The following is an 18807-nucleotide window of genomic DNA, read 5'->3' as shown; positions in this document are numbered from 1 at the left end:
AAAATTTGTTACTTCGCAAAATCTTTTGCGATCTCGATCGCGATGTCTAAACCGTCGAGGGAGGCTTGCGCACGCAAGGAATCTCGCCTCTAAATGCACACGGGGGGCACTGTTAAAGGAAAACTCACAAAGCGTCCTTTACCAACAGTATTAGTGCATGTACCCAGGCATGATTAGCACAAGCTGTTAGAATTAACGACAGTTTTTCATTTTCAAATTAAGGTGAAAGAGCTCCTAGGTAATCGAGTCGGACAGTCACCGCTAGGACTTTTGGCATAACGCAAGTTTTTTCTGCTCTGCGACCTCCGAGACGTCAATTGTGGTGACTACACGGCGGCGCACTAAAGCATCAGCAAGTCCTGCCAATTGTGCTAATTGCGGAAAGCGCACACCACCAACTATCATAACCGCAAGCATTACCGGCGATTATATTGCTCTACCAACACTTTAGAAGCAGTCCTCTCCCGATCTAACTAAATTCCTATGCCGCTCGCTTGATCACAAAGACAGCTCTTCACACGAACCCCTAACACCGTGACCAACGGTTCGAAAACTGGTTTCAAGATTGGAGGAATAGATGCAAGCAAAATAATTGAACTGTGTATTATTAGTGAGGTTCGCTTTCCCAGCATTTATTCAATCTATGCAACTTCTCGAAGCATCGTTATGACCGCGTCGTTAGAGGCGACGGAGGCAGAGCTATTTTGGTAAGACAAATTCCGACATAGTGTGATATCGTTTTTATCCCTCTAAAGAGTTAAGAAGGTTGGTGTTTCCATCGGTAACCGTAGCTTACAAGTCCCCCAGTAAGCCACTTGTTACCTCAGTTACTTACCATCCTTACTATATATTATTCCTCAGTCTCTGTATGTAAGGGCCTTAACTGCAAACACTCTGTCTGGATAGCCGTGTGAATAACTCAAAAGTCAGTTTTTTAAATATTATACGGAGAAGCGCTGACTGCGCGTCTTAGGCTTACAGTACCCAGCACTCATGCGAAGAAGAGGATACCAAATGTATTAAAAATCAACCTTGAAAATGCTCTTATTCCCACGGCGACGGAGGCTTTTTAGAACTCTCGTCGGAATCATCCACCAATTTTGTTCTAGTTGGGCGACGAAAAGAAGTTACTAAGAACTAATCCCAGAACTTTTACGGTCGTTGCTCAATTCTCCGAGGCTCGTATATAACCTTTTCAACATCTTCCACCTGACTAAGGACGACGCCCACCTTATTTGACTTTGCTGCTGCTAAATTCGAAGTCGCTGTGATCATGGCGTACCACACCTCCACGACAACACGCGAAGTTGACTTTCTCCCTAACTGCTTTCGTAATGAATCTTATCTGCAAGCGACGACGCCTTATTCGAGTGGCTACAGTGTTACGAGGCTGATGACACTGCATGCCTCCAAACAAACTGCACCGGGGTTTTTTACTGTTTCTTATAGATTTTTACTCATGTGAGTTCGACCTCTCTTATCGTGTAGAGATCTTAGGACTGTAACGCTGTAAAGAGTAACATTAGTAGATGGAGAGCGGGTTTATTAAACTGTCTCGCACTCTTTAAAAAGTTAAAGCTGTCTTTGGCGTACGCATTACATACATATATATATATATTGGTCTCAGATAAACTTCCTAAATCTACCACTTCTAAAGATAATTACCTTAATGACCCCACGTTAATATTCATGGTCCAAAGATTCTTTGTAGGTTCTCTCCTGTTACTCACTGGTAGTAATAACCACAAAAGTTCATCTAAAAGATTCGGTTTCAAAGATAAAGTGAAAATTAACTTGTCTCGATTAACGGATATATTTATCCACCCTCCAACACTAGACTTTGTGATCGCAACTATAACACATATTTTCAGTTTAATTTTTAATAAAAAAAATACTTTCCCTTCAACATGAAGTCTGGTATCCTATTATTGATTCTAAAAACCATATCTAATAATTATTTCTTACTTTTTAATAACATTCTTAGGAGTGAATCTAAAAATAATATTAATAGAAAATGGGTGGGATGAAGGTGGGGGGTGTCGAAAGGTTTGAAGGTGTGAGGAGCTTAGACGATCATATCCCAACACATTTACTTTGTTGTAGCAAAAGGTGGTTTAAACATGTTCTTTGGGGCAATAGATTGAGAATAAACAAACCTGAGGTCGAATGTAATCATTTTTCAACATGCTAAATAATTTCTGGATTTTAGTCGATGAATAAGTCGCTCAGTTTGCATTCTGCATTCAAACGTTACTGTATTCTTGTTTTATTTTTGGTGATTACATAGTTGAAAGGCAACAATCAAACATAAGTGATTTTGAGGACAAGGTGTATTTTGCTTATTACAAATTGAAACCTGGGGATCAAGACAAACCTCGGGCTCCTCACAAGGTGTGCGGAAGGTGCGGGGAAGACCTTTGTTTGCAATTCAAGGTAAGAAAAATTACATTCTGTTTTGGCATTCCCATGAAGTGGCGTGAACTGCAAAATCAGACGAGTGATTGTTATTATGTTTCGTAGATGTGAAAGGCTTTAATACAAAAAATATAGCTATCCGTCAAGTGTCCATAGCTCTGAAATACCAGTTTTCCTCCCACCTTTCAGTTTGGATGATATACAGAGTGATTCGGAGGACGGAACTATATTATTACCTCAGGATAAATCCATCTCAGATTTTTCTATTATTGAGGACCCCCGACCTTTTTCTCATAGTGAGCTCAACGACTTAGTTAAAGGTATCTAGAGTCAACACTGTCACCTGGAGCACCAGTCTCGTGATACAGTCTCCGAAATAAAAAATGCCCTCAGTTTTTCTCCAAAAAGGGAAGTCTCGTTTGTTGTAATTATGTTAGATGGCTCATGAAATGCTATAAAATAAAATATGACCCATCTTAGTGACGCATTTTCTGTTATTCCTTTATAGCAAGTCTCAAAGTAGTCTTGCTGCATAATGAAAATACATTTGCATCTATTCCTATGGGACACTTGATACATTTAAAAAAAAATTGAAACGATCGGGCTGTGATGCTTGAGAAAGTCAACTCTCAAAAACATTAAAGGGTGATTTGTTTAGCCTTCAAAATATAAACTATGTAGTTGGGCCAGTAGGCAGGTAGTTATACAAAACATCCCTGCTTCTTATGCCTTTGGATATTCGAGCCCCTTGAACAAAAACAGCCTGGCCTCTTCGAGATGCCTTAATCCTCAGTGGAAAAAACGTAATTAATAAGACCTTAATCCCGCTAAAAAGGTTATATTACCACCTCTTCTTACTTTGCTGGGGCTCATAAAGCAATATACGTAAAATTACTGCTAAGAGATGGAAAATGTTTCACATATTTTTGTTCTAAGTTTCCCGACATAGGTAAACTATTAACCGATCCCCTAATTTCAAAAATAATGAGAAAAAGTAAAGCATGTGACCTTTCAAAAACGTAGTGCACAATTCTTTGGAAAATACTAAAGACTCTCTGCAAGGCATTTTCGCTACAACTAGAGCTCAAAGTTCCAAGATAGCTTAAAAGTTGGTTTCTTACACCCCCATTTCGGCTATTTTACAAAAACCTTGATGGCATATAGTAAAGAGATTATATTATGACGCCTGTGATATCGCAAGGCGCTACCAAGGAAGAATGGAATACGAACATGCTAGCTAACTACTGCTTGATGATCAAGCGGGAAGCAGAAAAATTGAAGCGAAAGCGTATTCGGAAGAGTATCAAAGAGAAAAAAGAGGTTTCAAAGGCAAAATTGTGAACAAAAAATGTTAAATATATCATGAAAAAATTGTAATATGTTTAGTTCAATGTAAAAAATTAGTGATTTTTTCCATCGCCGTTATTATTTTTTTATCCTAGAGAAAAAAAAAGTTTACCAAAAATATTTCATGCAGCTGGAAAATAACCTGTGTTAGTTAGCGCTTAATAGGCTACCTAAACTAATAAAATCCTACTAAATATGTGATAACAAAAATGAAAATTAAATAGATAACATAAAAGAATATGAAAATGGAGGGGGGGGGGCCACATGAAAAAAATATGCAAAAGAGTAATAGATAAAGAATGAGGACTGAATTTATTGAATACAAAAAAGGATTTGAAGAACCAATCAAAATTGATGCCATTTTTAATCAATCTTTTTCTTGTTAAATTAATATCTCGTTACAGGCCCATTAGGAAAGGGCTGTGGGGAGCACCACAACCAATTGTGAAAGTCAAAGTTAACTAATATAGTGGAAGATAACGGTAACAGTCGCTCCTCTTTATAAAAATTTATTAGGAAATAATAAACCGAGTGCGTATAACACTACCCATTATGCGAAACTTCAACTTTGTGACAGAAATTGAAGTTAGGAATTGCCTTATAGGCGGATGATTTACTTCTCATTGAAATTGCCTGTCTTGATGCCCCAGTATTTCCAGTACTATCTAGTAACGCCTGTCAACTTGCGTGATCATTAAAGAATTTACTTTTAATGCGTATAAGAGCAAGGCCCTTCGAAGCGCACAGTACCAGGCACATTACCGCTGTTGACCTTTGAAATTAGGTTTCCCTTGGTGGCCTTAAGAAAAAAACCTAAAGGTCATTATTGACCTAAAGTTCTTTCGTGGCCAAGGTCAAGGTTGCGGTCTAAATTTTTACCCTTTAACGCACAACTAATGACGCTTGTATGTGTTGTGTATAAGGTCATATATGACACACCGCCTACGACTCACCGGCAATAGTCTCTTCACTTTAGGTGCGACAAAACAAGCTAAATGCCTTATTACTGGTACGCCGTAGTTTGTTTGCAACTATGCCTTACATCAAAACCTTCAGATCTAACCTCTAGGTAACGCTTTTCGGCGCAATGCTTATGCCACTTACAAGAGCTCAAACAGCACGCCTATCAATTACTGGAAGACGAGGTCATTTAAAATTTATAATATGGCGCATGCTATCAGCGCAATGGACTAATTTTTTTTTTTTAAATCTATATAGTTTATAAGATTATTTTGACACTAGCTTAAAGCCAGTGAGTACGCTATCATCCTGTTAAGAGCTCTTAAGTTCGTTTTTCTCTTTTATAAGGCCCGATTAAGCACCAGGATTTACAATTAATAATAATAATGAAAATGCGAAAGCCTTGAAAAGCTTTTCTTAAGTGATAAAGAAAAATTAGACCATTACATAAAATCATTACTTGGAACTTTAACTGAACAAATGACTAAAGTTATCGCTTATAATATGAACCTTCAAGTAGTCTCACTTAAGAAATTGATCCCATGGCATAACCCATATTTTTTTTATATAAATTTTCTATATTAATTAAAGTAAATGGCATTAAAACATATAAATTCCCGTAAGCTATCACGAGGGAGGATAATAAATATCGACTTAATTTTTAAAACTCACACAGAAATAAGGGATTGAATAAGATTATAATGCCGTTTAAAGAACTTAGAAAAATTAATGTAATTATTAATTGTCAAGCCTATACAAGTTTTTACTATTGGTTTCTGTTGCCGAAATTTTAAACTTCATATTCATCTCAACAGTAGAAAGGCGGTGGAGCGGGGTTAAAGCTACCAAAGCATCCTTGGCTGCTGCAAATCACTGGAATCATCAAGTGCTTCGTATAATGTTACCGAAATGCTGGAAATTAGCTAAAATACTTATCGATTAAGAGTTTACCTCCCCTTCTCTTTATTGAGTGCCTATTGGTCAATTAGTCTGTCTTACATGAATAAAAGAGAAACGATAAACTTCAAGGCTAAATAATAGGTATTATATGCAATTCTACTACAAGCAAAACGAATTTCAGAGGCGCTTTAAGACCTCTGAAAGACCCTGTAGATTGGATAGTGCAATAAGAAAAATGACAAAATAGATGTGTATTTCAATGTTTTTCTTTATATATTATGATTAGTTCATCATGATAACTGTGAAAATAGATTTAAACAATTTAATGCAAACGCAATTTTCCATAAATGAACATTTTGCTGTTTATCTATGATGGAAAGGATATAAACAAATGCCTAATAACCTTATTGAATGTATATATAAGCAAACACTGACTTCTCGGACAAAAAGGTTCTTTACTCTTTTTCTTGGCCTTTCTTTCTTTTTTTGTCGTTTTATCGTATTTTTTGGGTTTGTGTGAGTATTTATATTTATATATACCCCTCTATGTTTTAACAATTAAATAGAGAACTTTTTAAGACTATTTCCTCTAAAGACTTTTAACTGAGGGAGTGTAGTGGAATGACTAGTTATATTATTTCGTATAAAGATTTTTTAATTTTAATATATTAGCATGTCGCTGGAGTAATAAATATATTTTAGTAGTACTGAGTGGTTTTATCTAGATATATAAATATATCTGCCAAATTTTTTTTTAGTTATATGATGCATTTAGTAGTTCTCTCTCTGGAGTTTATGTTTAATAAGACAAGACCCCACACTTCTTAAGCTTTTGTTTTATACATCTTTCTCTAAACCGATTTAAGAGCTCAGTTATTTTTATTTTTTTCTGTCTATAGTATCCACAATTGCTTTTCCAAGTACGATATATATTCCTCTTCAATCGTTGTTGAATGGGTTTTTGCTTTTGTCTATATTAAGTACCATATTAGTTTTCATTAATTAGTAAAATAAACTACATAGTCGTGTTATAATCATAATTATTAGTCCAGGACGCAATCTGTAATATAGCTAAATACAATTTTTTGGTTAGTTTATGTTTTGTTACATATTAGTAACCTAGAATACGTTTTGCAACGACAACTGCGTTTAAGTATTATAAAGAGAAATCTTATTCTAGTATTATATCCGCTGTGCTACACAAAAAACCAAATAGGCTATTATAAATCTAATTTGTAGTACTGACAGTATTAAAGGACAAAATATTGGTGTAGGAGGGTAATGGTTTTATATATTATTTATTTTGTGTTAATTAGTAGATTTGTAGGTCATGTACTCAACAAGTCTTCCATTAACCCTTGTAACTTAGCCATTCTTAAGTGGATATGTTCCTGGTATTCTAGCTATTTAATGTTAAGTGGTTTAAAATTCTTTTCTAAGTTCGTTAGGAAAGGCGTTATAACAAGTTGCCTGAAATATTCCAAGCCTAATACTAAGATTCCCCGTCTAAAAAAGATCACACTATTCTCACTTAGTACCAAACTTTAAAAAAAAGATGCGAGCCAAAATTTGCTGGCATTTTTTTGTCCGTTAGTTATTATAATTTAAAATTTTGAGTCCACCTTTGTTATTTTTTAAATGCAATAAAAAAAAATTTGTGTTGGTAAAGCATTGTTTTTGATGAAAAAGTAAACGTTCAAGTTCGTCAATGACTTGGAAAGTGTTATAAAGAATTTGTTTAGCCGAAAACAACGTTTTGCCGGTAATTTGCTAGGTTTCAAGAGCGCCATATGAGCCCATATTATGCTGAACCCTCTGGACGCCAAAATAAGACAGTTACACTGAAAACGTCAAAAGTTGCCTTTGTTAGCCGACACCTTAAAAATAGCAATAAAGCGTATGAGCTAAATTTCGCAGGAAGGTTTGGGCTTGATAGCGCACCCTTTTGGAGTGGGTACCGCGTTTGCATACAGTGGACCAAAAACAAGAAAATAAATGATGTATTTATGCGATATTTAACAACGGATAGATCCTGAGTTCAGTACTATAACACTTCAGAGTTAGATCGGAACTCAGCTAAGTAGAAAGCAAAAAGGTAAGCCTCATAAAGCGACCAAAGGCAAACAGTCTACAAAAAAGGTTATAACCTCCGTATTTGGGGTTGCTCAGGGAATTACATTCATCGACTTCTTGAAAAAGGAAAAAATATAAATAGCGGCCCCAAATGGCGAAAAGAAAGTGCTATTTCATAAAGAAATGCAACTTGTCACAAGTAGGTGGTTACGACGGCAAAATGATATATAGACTGAAGTTCAGTCGTACTCTCCAGACCTGTTAGCCAGCAACTCTTATCGCTTTAAGGACCTCATATAAAATGCACCAAGGAGAGATATATAGGTCAAAGAAAAATTATTTTATAAAAGAGTGTACAAATGCTGTTAAAAAGTTGGAATGATTGTATCGCTCTCGAAAAAGACTTTTAAAATATAAGATTGTGTTTTGCAATAAAAGTTTTGTTTAATTAGTCTAGGGACATTTCAAGAGGCGGATTAGTTGCAAAGATTATACGATCATTAACTTAGCCGCCCGTTATAACTTTGTTCTCCGCAGATAGAATATACTATCACTAATTTTGCTAACTCCGTAGTTATACTTTTAAAGTCGAGTAGTAAGAATTAGTAAAATAGTCATGCTAATTTTCATCTGTTTATGTAATGATACCTTGATTAGTAGAACTTGTAAGTTACGTTTTAGTCTGTTCTCTAAAGCATTTCTAGTTGTTTTTCATCTAATTTATCTTTTACAAGGTAAGAGTCTAATAGTATGAGTGTATAATTTGGTATTTCTAATGCTGTATGTAAGGGAGGTAAAGATCTTTGCTGTCGCTGGGGGCATGCTGCTTATCTGCTATAAGCTATTCTGGAAGTATTTTTTGTAAAAAACCGGAGAGTATATTTCTCTCTTCATAATTAAAGCCGTGTTCTTATAAAAAAACCCCCTTGTAAAGGTTCTAACCTTTAAGTTTATGCTTTTTTATGTTGTAACTCTACAGTGTCAAAAATCTTTTAATATTTGATATATTTTTTTATCAATATACATAATATCGAAACATAGCTGTTTCCTTTAAAGATAATAGTTATATGCTTTACCGATCTTAAATTTGACTTCATGAAATTTTGGATTCGTAATGGCCATTCAAAATTTATCATTTCTTATAATTTAATATATTATTGCTGTTTATCATGCTCAGGATCTAGTTCAACCGCTTCATGTGCTAGAAGTTCAGTACTTTCTTGGCGAGCAAAGGCATTTTGTCATATAGTGATATTTTGCACTCTTGTATTAAGGAAAGGTGTCTTCAGGAGTACCCTGTTTCTTGAGATTATAAATCTCATTAGTTTGTGTGATAGGCGTATACCATTGAGTTTATGTAATAGCACCTACGCTCTCCGAGTTTGGAATTTGACTTGTATTTAAAGTTGTGAAGTAAGTACACTACACTGTAATGACTTTATGTCTTTATTTCTAACCTTTATATACATTTTAATGGGTTAATTCGTTTTGCTTTTAAGATTGTAAACAATATAAATCGCAATGATTAAGGCAATTAGCCAGTAATAATATAGTAATTTGAACTGCTTAAAAACACAGCGCGTCATAGTTACATATCGTTGAGATGCTTCCTAGAATTTTTGAGAGCAAGGTTACAAAACGCAATTGTCAAAGAGCAGGAAAGTATTTACGGCTGTGAGGATCAAATGCAGGACCTTTAGTGTGCGAATCAATGCTCTTAATCGCTGAGCTACGCCGACAACTCTCCTCGGTATATTGATTAACGTTTTAAAACTCTTCTGCTTCCAAGTTCCCCCTTACCTAGCCTATTTAAACTGATAGCTTTTATCAATAACGTGTATTGACGAGTGTCTTTAAAAATGAACTTGACTTTACCTCTTACACTCTAAAGTCTTCAAACATTAAATTATTACTAAACTCAAACTTTTATCAGTTCTTTCTTTTGTGAAAGTGTTCATTGTGTAGTCCTTATGGTATAGTGAATAATAGTTGTTTTCCCGTCGTACCGTACAAAGGTTTCAATCTTATGTTAGAAGTTAATAATAAGCATGCTTCTTGTATGTCTAGAATCAATAGTACCGTATCGTCTTAATTGTTTATATTGAAATCATCTATTATATATCTGTAACAATTTATAAATTTTGGTGGATAACAGAGGAGTCCTGTAAGGCGGAATGTTTAATAATAACCTTTACGAAATATCATTTTCTTATTCCTCCTAATTTTTAGAAAAAGATAGAGTAAATCTTTTTAATCATTATAAATTTAACTGGTTTTAACCAATTTCTTAGTTAATTAGAGGTTTCCATAATATACCTTTTTTTTCCTTAAGTTTCCGTTTGAATTAAACAATTTATGATTCATGGTGCTGAAAAAGTAATAAAAAAAATGACTTGGTAGATTAATACAAAAGTATTTATGAAAGGGAATAATAAAAACAGAAGCCTATATTTGAAAAAAATTTTAAAGACAACGGGCGAATAGTTATTTTAAAGGAATGACATTTATATTATAAGTAGAAGAATATATCAATGCTTTTATAAGTATAATTCCTAATAATAAACAACTTTTTGAAATTGTTAATATAAAAAATGAAGGAATATAGCAATGACGTAACCTTATTTTCGCGGTTGCAATTTTTATTATTTGATATCTGGTCCAAAGTATTTTGTAATTGTAATACAAAACTTTTACCAGTGCCCCTAGTACGTCATAAAACCATTTTTTTACAGTGTCTTCGCAAACTTGTAAAGAGAAGAAGCGCGGATAATATATATACTGCTAAATAACAATTTGCCTCTATAGTAACTTCGCGGTAGCTTAGCTTCTACATTACTATACAAACAATACTAGCGCGGGTAAAAACTCTCAATATATCAAACAGTACTTTTTTTTAATTAATCTCGTTCAACATACCGCCCAATTTTTTAAACTAAAACAGGTATATAGCCTCGCTAATGACCAGGAACGAAGCAAAATGTAATCAATCATCGCTCCTCTGTATAACAGCCCCTTTTTTGTGTTTCGATCTTTGCTACTCGCTCCAGACGATAGCTTATTATAGTGAGTTAGTTAATCTCACCAATATTTTACCAAAGGCTCTCCCTTGGTTAATTACAAGAATAAATGACATTGGAAGGCAAAGCCAGTATATTACGGCAAGCCTTATGAGGCAAAACTCATGACCATTTAGCATGATTGCTCTAAAATGAAAACGCTTTAGAAGCCAACCTCTAAGAGTTATATGAGTTTCGACAAGTTCAAAGTATGCTAAAGACCATAACATACGCCCTTAGTCATAGATACTATAGAACTTGCCAAGGTCCGAAAGTCAGCCCCAAGTTTTTACCCGTATTAAGAGAGGATGTCTTTCGACTCGAGATATTTAATTTGGACTTCCTTATAACTCTCCGAAGTAGCGCACAAACTTTGAACTTGGAGCTTAAAAAGGATGGGCAGAAATGAGTCTTGAACTCCCTAAGAAAAAATAAATATTATAAAGTTAGAGAACTTACTAGGTTATCACCGCTAACACCTGAGGACCGTAGAGGGTGACATGATTCGATGATGATAGTTACATTCTACGTCATTCCACCCCGAGTGGCAACCTCTTGTAAACCTCAGACCGTAACCCACGATAAACAGCAAAAAATAACGCCGGACAGGGCGTGTATTTAATTATAGGCACGACCTTTTTCGTGCGCATTATGCTATGGCACCTAAGCATGTACTCAAAGATAAAAGGCAATCTTTACTACTTACATGAAGAGTGTACAACAAAGGAACGATAGAATCGATAATTGCCCACAGTCAATGCCCCAATAAGAAACATAGTACTACCATCTTCTTCAACTCTTTAAACGACGAAATGACACCAATATCACTTAGATTAAAGTCTTATGGATGATACCGAGCACATCCGCTCTAAGATAAAAGGGAGTGAAAGTACAGTGAGCATACGGGACACGCTCCCGCATTGAGATTCGAGCGTAACGACTCGTATCTCTTAAACAAAGTTTTTACGGAGCTATATCACTCAAAAAATAGTATTACTAATCAGTTCTGTTTAGTACTGAGAAGGCGAGTAACATTATAGAACATATTGGTAACAACACTACTCTTATCAGTGATTTTTTAGAGAACCTAATCCCATACTGTACCCTTATACATGTATAGTGCACTAATTATTTCAACCAAATATCGCTCAACTGAATTATACTACTACCTTATTTAAAAATGCAATTGTAGTACTAACCAATACAACGCACTCTAATTAGCTAGCATTTTTAGTGTTAGTTCGTTATTGTGTTTTACTATAGTAGAACTTCTTTAGCAAATTGGTTAAGTAGTTAAATGGTAAAATCTTACTCCTTTCAAGTCATTGGTTCAATTTTATTCTTAAGCAGCTGCCTAGGGAACAAGCACTTCAATTCTGACTTTTACTACGTTTTAAATGATTAGTATCTACATTATTATAAACATTTTTATGTCCTTTGTAGTTAAGATTTCTAAATGAAGCTTTCTATCACGTTATAAGCTAGGCCACCGGAGCACTTAGTTCCAGATAAGCCTTCTACATGGAGAAACAATATTTATAAAATTAATTAATAACTTTGTATAGACTTTTGTTTTTCCTTGTGTTAGGGTTGATAAATTAAGGAGAAATAACTTTAAAACTAGAATGGAATGGCAGAGGTAGAAACTACTCATTATCTTTAATTGTGAAATCATTTAGGTTATCGAAAATTAGATTAATTAACTTAGTACTTTCTTGTTTTCAACTTGTTGATAAGCTTACCTGATCTCTAAAGAATTGGGAATAAGAAGTAAGAAGAGAGGGGCTTAGTATTAACAGAAATAATCGTCTATTAGTTCTGAGGCAACAACGAAGTAAATTCCTTAATCATTATTAATACCTTATAAAGCGTGAGAGTCGGGCTTCAAAGAGAGAGGAAGTATATGACTTAATCTTTGCCTAACCAGGGCGAGATAGGTAACTGCCTCAAGTAAATAAACTTAAGTATTGTGATCTTTCCTAAATAGTTCATAGTAAAATTGTTAATGAGCAATCTCTTTTCATCTCTTTAGAAACTTACTATAGCAAAGTTGTAGCGAACGTGAATCCTGCGTTTTTGTTATAGTAAGGCTCGTTAGCTATCCTTTTAAGACCTTGGGCAAGCTGCTATATTGATAGTTGTTGGAGTTATATGCTCATAACATATCTTATTAGAAGATATAAGTCTCCTCGACTCCGCGCCTCCCTACCTGTACGGAGCGCATCACTTAAACTAGTTTTGTTTATAGGTAGCTTTCTATAGTATCATTCGGAGACCTTACCTATGTGTTAGTGCATGTTGAGTAGTGCTCTATACGATTAATTCCCTCGGTTTAATCGGGTAACTGAGCCAACATTATGGTCCTTGGCATCCTTTTACTGGTTCCTTTTTGCTACTGAACTATGAACATGCAGTCCTCTTTGCTGACTCGTTATCTTTATTAGAGCATCTCAAGTACACTACTGAAGAAACATTAAAACATGCTTAGTGAACAACTATTTAATTTAGTTAATTATAATTATCGACGTTAATAAAATAGTTGAAAACTGGTTGAATAATTCTCGTCTATACCTGTGACTAGGTTTCTTAGGTTGCTTAGGTTAGAGAAACCTTTCATCCTACTTTTTAGTTCAGTCCAGAGCACACCTTAGGAAGGTACCATAATCAAGGTACTTTCTAGAAAGAAGTTATAGAGAATAACTAGCTAAATTAGGTTGACATATAATCAATAGGGTGGTTGCACGTGAGTTTTACTTCTTTTGTTCGGGTGTTGTGCTTTAACTGCTAAAACCTCCTTTGTAGAAGTTAGTTTAACCCTAGTCAACCCCTTAGTACTTTTACTTAATCTTTTGTGTTAAAATACTATGTTGACCTCCAAAAAAATTCATTTTTCATAATATTAAGTTCTTTAACAGACTTATGTAAGTGATACCAGCTTTAATGCCCGTCTTTCGATACTTGAGTCTGCACTCACGGGCTCCTTCACCTTTTATTTCTTTCTATCTGTATCTAACACAATAACACTGTATACACAACATCTAAAACAATTTAAAACACAAGATACAAAAACAGAATAAGTATACGGGAAAAAAAACACAAATAGAAAACAAAAGTAAATATATATTAAAAAAAACATATTGTATAATACATTAAGTATTACACAATCGTAAAACACACACTTTAACAAAAATACAAACACAAACACAAAACACTAACCCTCTAAATTTTCACAGGAAAAAATGATCTGTGGTTAATCCAATTAGAAATTGAGAAACAACCAATGAAAATACCAGAAAAGAGAGATTAATATTTCACCACAAAAAATGTAATTTGATCTACCTTATTAATTGGAGAACTAAAAACAAAGTAATTTTTATCTGGGTTCAATTAAATTTATTAACATATATGGAAGCCTACTTCAACCTTTTGTAAAGGTATAAATACAGACCGAAACTGGTTAGTAAGAAAGCACCCTTAATTTAATTTACTTTTCTATGCACATTTTTTTACAAATTTTGATAGTATTTTTCCTTAAAGCGGGAATTTGTTAGTGTCATTATTGGACTTTCATCACAAAATTGTAGACGTTAGCGGACATATAATTGCATAATGGGAATTATGTATGTCGGGGTATGACGGGAGTAATACATCTCTCGGTGGGGCAATTGACCGGTAGCAGTTCTTAATACTTTCCTCCTTTGTTGTACCTTACCCCTTTAGTAAAGTAACGATTCAACACAAAGTTGCTAGTTACCACCGTAAAGCGCACAAAAGAAATTCTGCCTGTACAAATTGTGCGCCAACCGGCGTCTTATTCCGGTGCAGCTTCCCCTGGCTTAAGGTCTAAGGTTGACAAGCGAGTTCCATATCTGGAAGTGGAAATTTTTTATCTATTATCGGGTCATGGCTGATATTCCTGAAAGCTCTGTATCTTAATTCTTACTCTAATCAAAATATGGCTAGTATCCGATTTGATACTTGGATTTACTTATGATGGTTTAAGTTATTGTAGCGTGACTATGGCACCTTCCTGAGAGAAGCTCTAGGGTGGAGAGTTGGGTATTACTTCGGAGGGGCATAGGTCGCTTGGCACTTATCGAAGGATATACTTTAATAACTGGTAAAAAGACATTGATTGCATGTAAGCAAGTTCTAGCTTATCTGTGTTCTGGAACGTGTGTTATGGTCTTTGATGTACGTTGGACTGTGTCTTATGCTTACTGACGAGACTTACTTGAACTCAGTGACTGAATTTGTTGCTTTATAATAATAATAGAGTGACAAGCGAACTACTTTTTCAATTTATTATTTCGGAGCTTAAGCGTTTTATACTAGCACTACCTCTTGAAGCTTCATCCTTATACGTATTTAAGAGAGAGTCTTTAGAGCCTTTTTTAAATGTTGCTGAAATTGGTTAAGTTACCAGAGTAAAAAACGTTTATAGCGAGTAGCAAAGGTTGAACGCAGAAGTTTGATTACTTGAATAATGAGTTGTCTCCAATAACATTAAGCTCGTTCCTGGGCCATTAATGTGGTTTAGTATCAGCCTTTTTGAAAACTTGGTGATATGCTTGGCTATAGAAATAAGGCTTGTATACCAATAGTATTAAACCGCGCCAGAGTTGTCTTTATGACTCTTGGGCGACCTAGCTAACTGTATCCATGAGCTATAATGACAAATAATGTTGTTATCCAGTATATATGCGTTCTCGCGATTCAACCTCTTACTCTGATAAATTTGTAAAACGTCTGCAAAAACCAACTGCGAGGAGTTTTCGAGTCAAGAATTAGGAGCCTAGAAAACTAGGAATTATTCCAACAAAAGCAGGTGAATACGGCGTTTTCACAGTGCTTAGGAGTATTAGGATTTACAACACTTCACTTTTCAATGATTTGCGGAAGGCGGACCTGCGTCTATAAGGAGACCATTGTCGCCAATTTTTGGGTACACCGCAAGCTTTTGTGCGGCGGCGAGGATTATTTCAAACGGAAACTACCAAAGCACGAGACGCCTTCTAAACGTCTAATTATGGCGAGGCACATACCGCCCACTACCACGACTGCAAGTGTTAACTGCAGAAATCTTTAACAGCCGATGAATATAATCGGTTACAGTAGTAAATATCCATTAAAAATATTTTTAATGCCCCCAGTTTGAGAGCAGAAAACACCAAGTATCTTCTACAACCTATGCTACTCTCGCCTCAACTCGAGCGCCAAAGCGCTAGAAAGGCGGAAGGCTCTTCACTCTGAAAGCATATCATTAATTAAATACAAATGCCATTGGAGCAGCAAAAGCAAGCTTTCGCTGGGCAAAAAGGAACGGGCTGGTAGTTGGCTAAACCTAATTAGAAGCTCTAATATTCGAAATTTTAGCTCGATCAAGCACCAAAAACGTCAGCATATATTAAAAATGGTTTATTTACTTAAAAATATGTATTATTGCGTTATCAGCTATAAGAGCTATTGTTTAATTATTATATTTTTAATCTTTCATTTTAAAGATTATTGTGTCAGTAAATCACCGAGAGGTATGAAGAGGGAAGTAAAGTGAAAGACAAGGACATCTATAGGGCCATATGGAAATAATTTATGTTTATAATTATAGCAATTGCTCTTTACTACATTTTTTCTTAAAAACGGAAAAAGAAATATTTCTTTCAACAAGGAGTGTGTTAAACTCATGAAAGCTACGTTCTAACACTCGCATCTAAATATCGCTGGCTAAACAATCTGAATTGGGGGAATAGACCCTCAGACCTTTGTCTGAGGGCTAGAGGAGCGTGTATCGCTATATAGATATGCGAGTGAACAATGAATTTTGCAAGCCCGTACCTAATTTATCACACAAAAAAATCTTTAAGTACTAGCTGTTAAGCAACGTAGCAATTTTTTTAACTCAAACCGAGCAAATCTTTTCAAAATTGCTATGTCGTAAACGGTAGTTACACATGGAGTAAACAAATAACAACGGTTAAAAGCAAAATTTAAAGAACAGAGGGGAAAAGAAATTTATATATACTGTTATACGTAGAGGTCTCAGCTTACACATTCTCTTGTACCATTTGATTATACGTGTTTGCTCAGTGGCAGATGTGGTGTTATTTAGGCAGAAGGAGGAGGGATTGGTTTATTAAGGAGCTTGAACATTTACCACATTACCAATTGGAAAGGACGCTTTTAAAGGTCTTGCCAAGTTGAGAATCCTCCTTACTACAGTGTTTTAAGCTTTAATTTTATATTATGTACTATATACTATATTATTTTATTTATTTTTTATAATAAACCGGAGTTGTTCTACACGTAAATATGGTAATGCAATGAACATAACTCTCCAATTAACTTATTTAACAAAGAACTGAAAAAATTAACTGAGAGTAGTAAAATAGAACTGACCTGTTAATATAAGAATGAAAAAATGTCAATACTGCAGTAAACATGGAAATTTTGCCAGACCTTGTTAAATTAAACCGAAAATATAAACAAATTTTATAAGCAAGTCCTTTAAAACAAGAAATAATTAGTATTTTTAAGACAATTCCTTAAATCTAATAGTTGGCACAAGCTCTACCATCACTATATCAGGTTCATCAATTCAATTTATTAATTTAGTTGTAAATGTAAAAAAAGAAGTTAAGAAGTCTAACGTTAAAAAGATAAATAAAAATATTAAAGTTTTTGAGATGAGTTAATATTATAGAAAAAATTAAAGTGATTTATAACCCAACTTTGACCACATACTACTATTTATAGGTAAACTGATAAAAGTGATCTCACACTGTTTGGTAAAAAAAATGTTATAATAAGAAAGAAGGTAAAGTACTAGCCAAAGAAGAATGATTAACGCGGCTCACGTACTAAGTACTGATAAAATGTCGCACTACCTACCGAAAAAGTAAAAAAAGGAGAAATGAGATACTAATAGGACACTTTAATACAACATACAAATACATCATCTCGCTCCACTCATAAAACCCTATTACTTCTGTAATGCGTTATTTATGCAACCATAGCTCATAGTTCTCGGAGGCAGTTTTCTGTTTAACAAGTGTCTCGGAAAATAGCAAAGAAAGTTTTAAGTTAATTATCCCTAACTAGAGGCTTGTAGCCCTCTTTTTCTAACGTGAAAACAGAAAGCAGAACGTATATAAGATACTAAGATTTTTGGGAAGTGACTACTTTTCAATGCGATCTACAAGGGAGATATAATGTTATCAACGGCAATCCTATACATTGGCGCTAAATATTGATAAAAGAATTTTACGAAGAGCTTCATGTAAAGCCGAATTCATATTCCTTTAAAAGGTGTCGGTTACCATTGCTTTAGAAAATTTTTATCAGATTTCTTACCTAATAATGCCTCCAGTTAATGTCTAGGACATGTGGATACTATATACCACGACATACGAAAACTCTAGAGATATTATAGAAAATGATGGCTGCAAGGAAAAGTAGATGGTAAAGAGTTTTGCTGAAATAATATGGGCAATTAAATTTTTTTTTTTTTAAATCCCATATTTCAATTTTTCTTTGTTTTTTTAATTTATTATTTGTTTTATTTACCAAATGACCCAAACTAAACCTCCATTATTTATTTTATCTACACATATAAAAAGAAAAGAAATAGGTGAAAAACAAAAGTTTTAATACAGTCAAGCCGGCTGGCTGGTAACCAATAATTAATAAGGTCACCTCACATTTTTTACTTTATGCTCCTATTTTAGGTTCGTCATATAAAGTACTTTAAGATGGTGGCAGGGCTATTAATTTTGTAATATGCAGTGATTATTTCAACACATGGAAAATATTAAAGTAATTCTTTCTTCCGACTCGCGTTTGAACTAACCTTGCGCTTATGATTGATCATTTTAAAAGAAAAAAGGGGTCTAGAAATTTTCAACCGCGCGCCTTAGAAGTAAACTCATACCAATGCGAATTTACGATCTGAATTCTTACTGTTGTTATCGTCATCTATATAATAGAAGAATAGAACAAAGTACTGGACCTACAAATGCTGTTTAGGTTAGTTTGCTGCTAAAAAAAGTTATTCGCTGTG

The sequence above is a fragment of the Zophobas morio genome, unplaced genomic scaffold (genome assembly GCF_036711695.1).
Source record: "Zophobas morio isolate AGI-343-1 ecotype UQ-CSIRO unplaced genomic scaffold, CSIRO_AGI_Zmor_V1 ptg000083l, whole genome shotgun sequence".
Classification (NCBI taxonomy): domain Eukaryota; kingdom Metazoa; phylum Arthropoda; class Insecta; order Coleoptera; family Tenebrionidae; genus Zophobas; species Zophobas morio.
The sequence above is the reverse complement of the archived record's forward strand: the minus strand, read 5'-3'. Positions refer to the sequence as shown.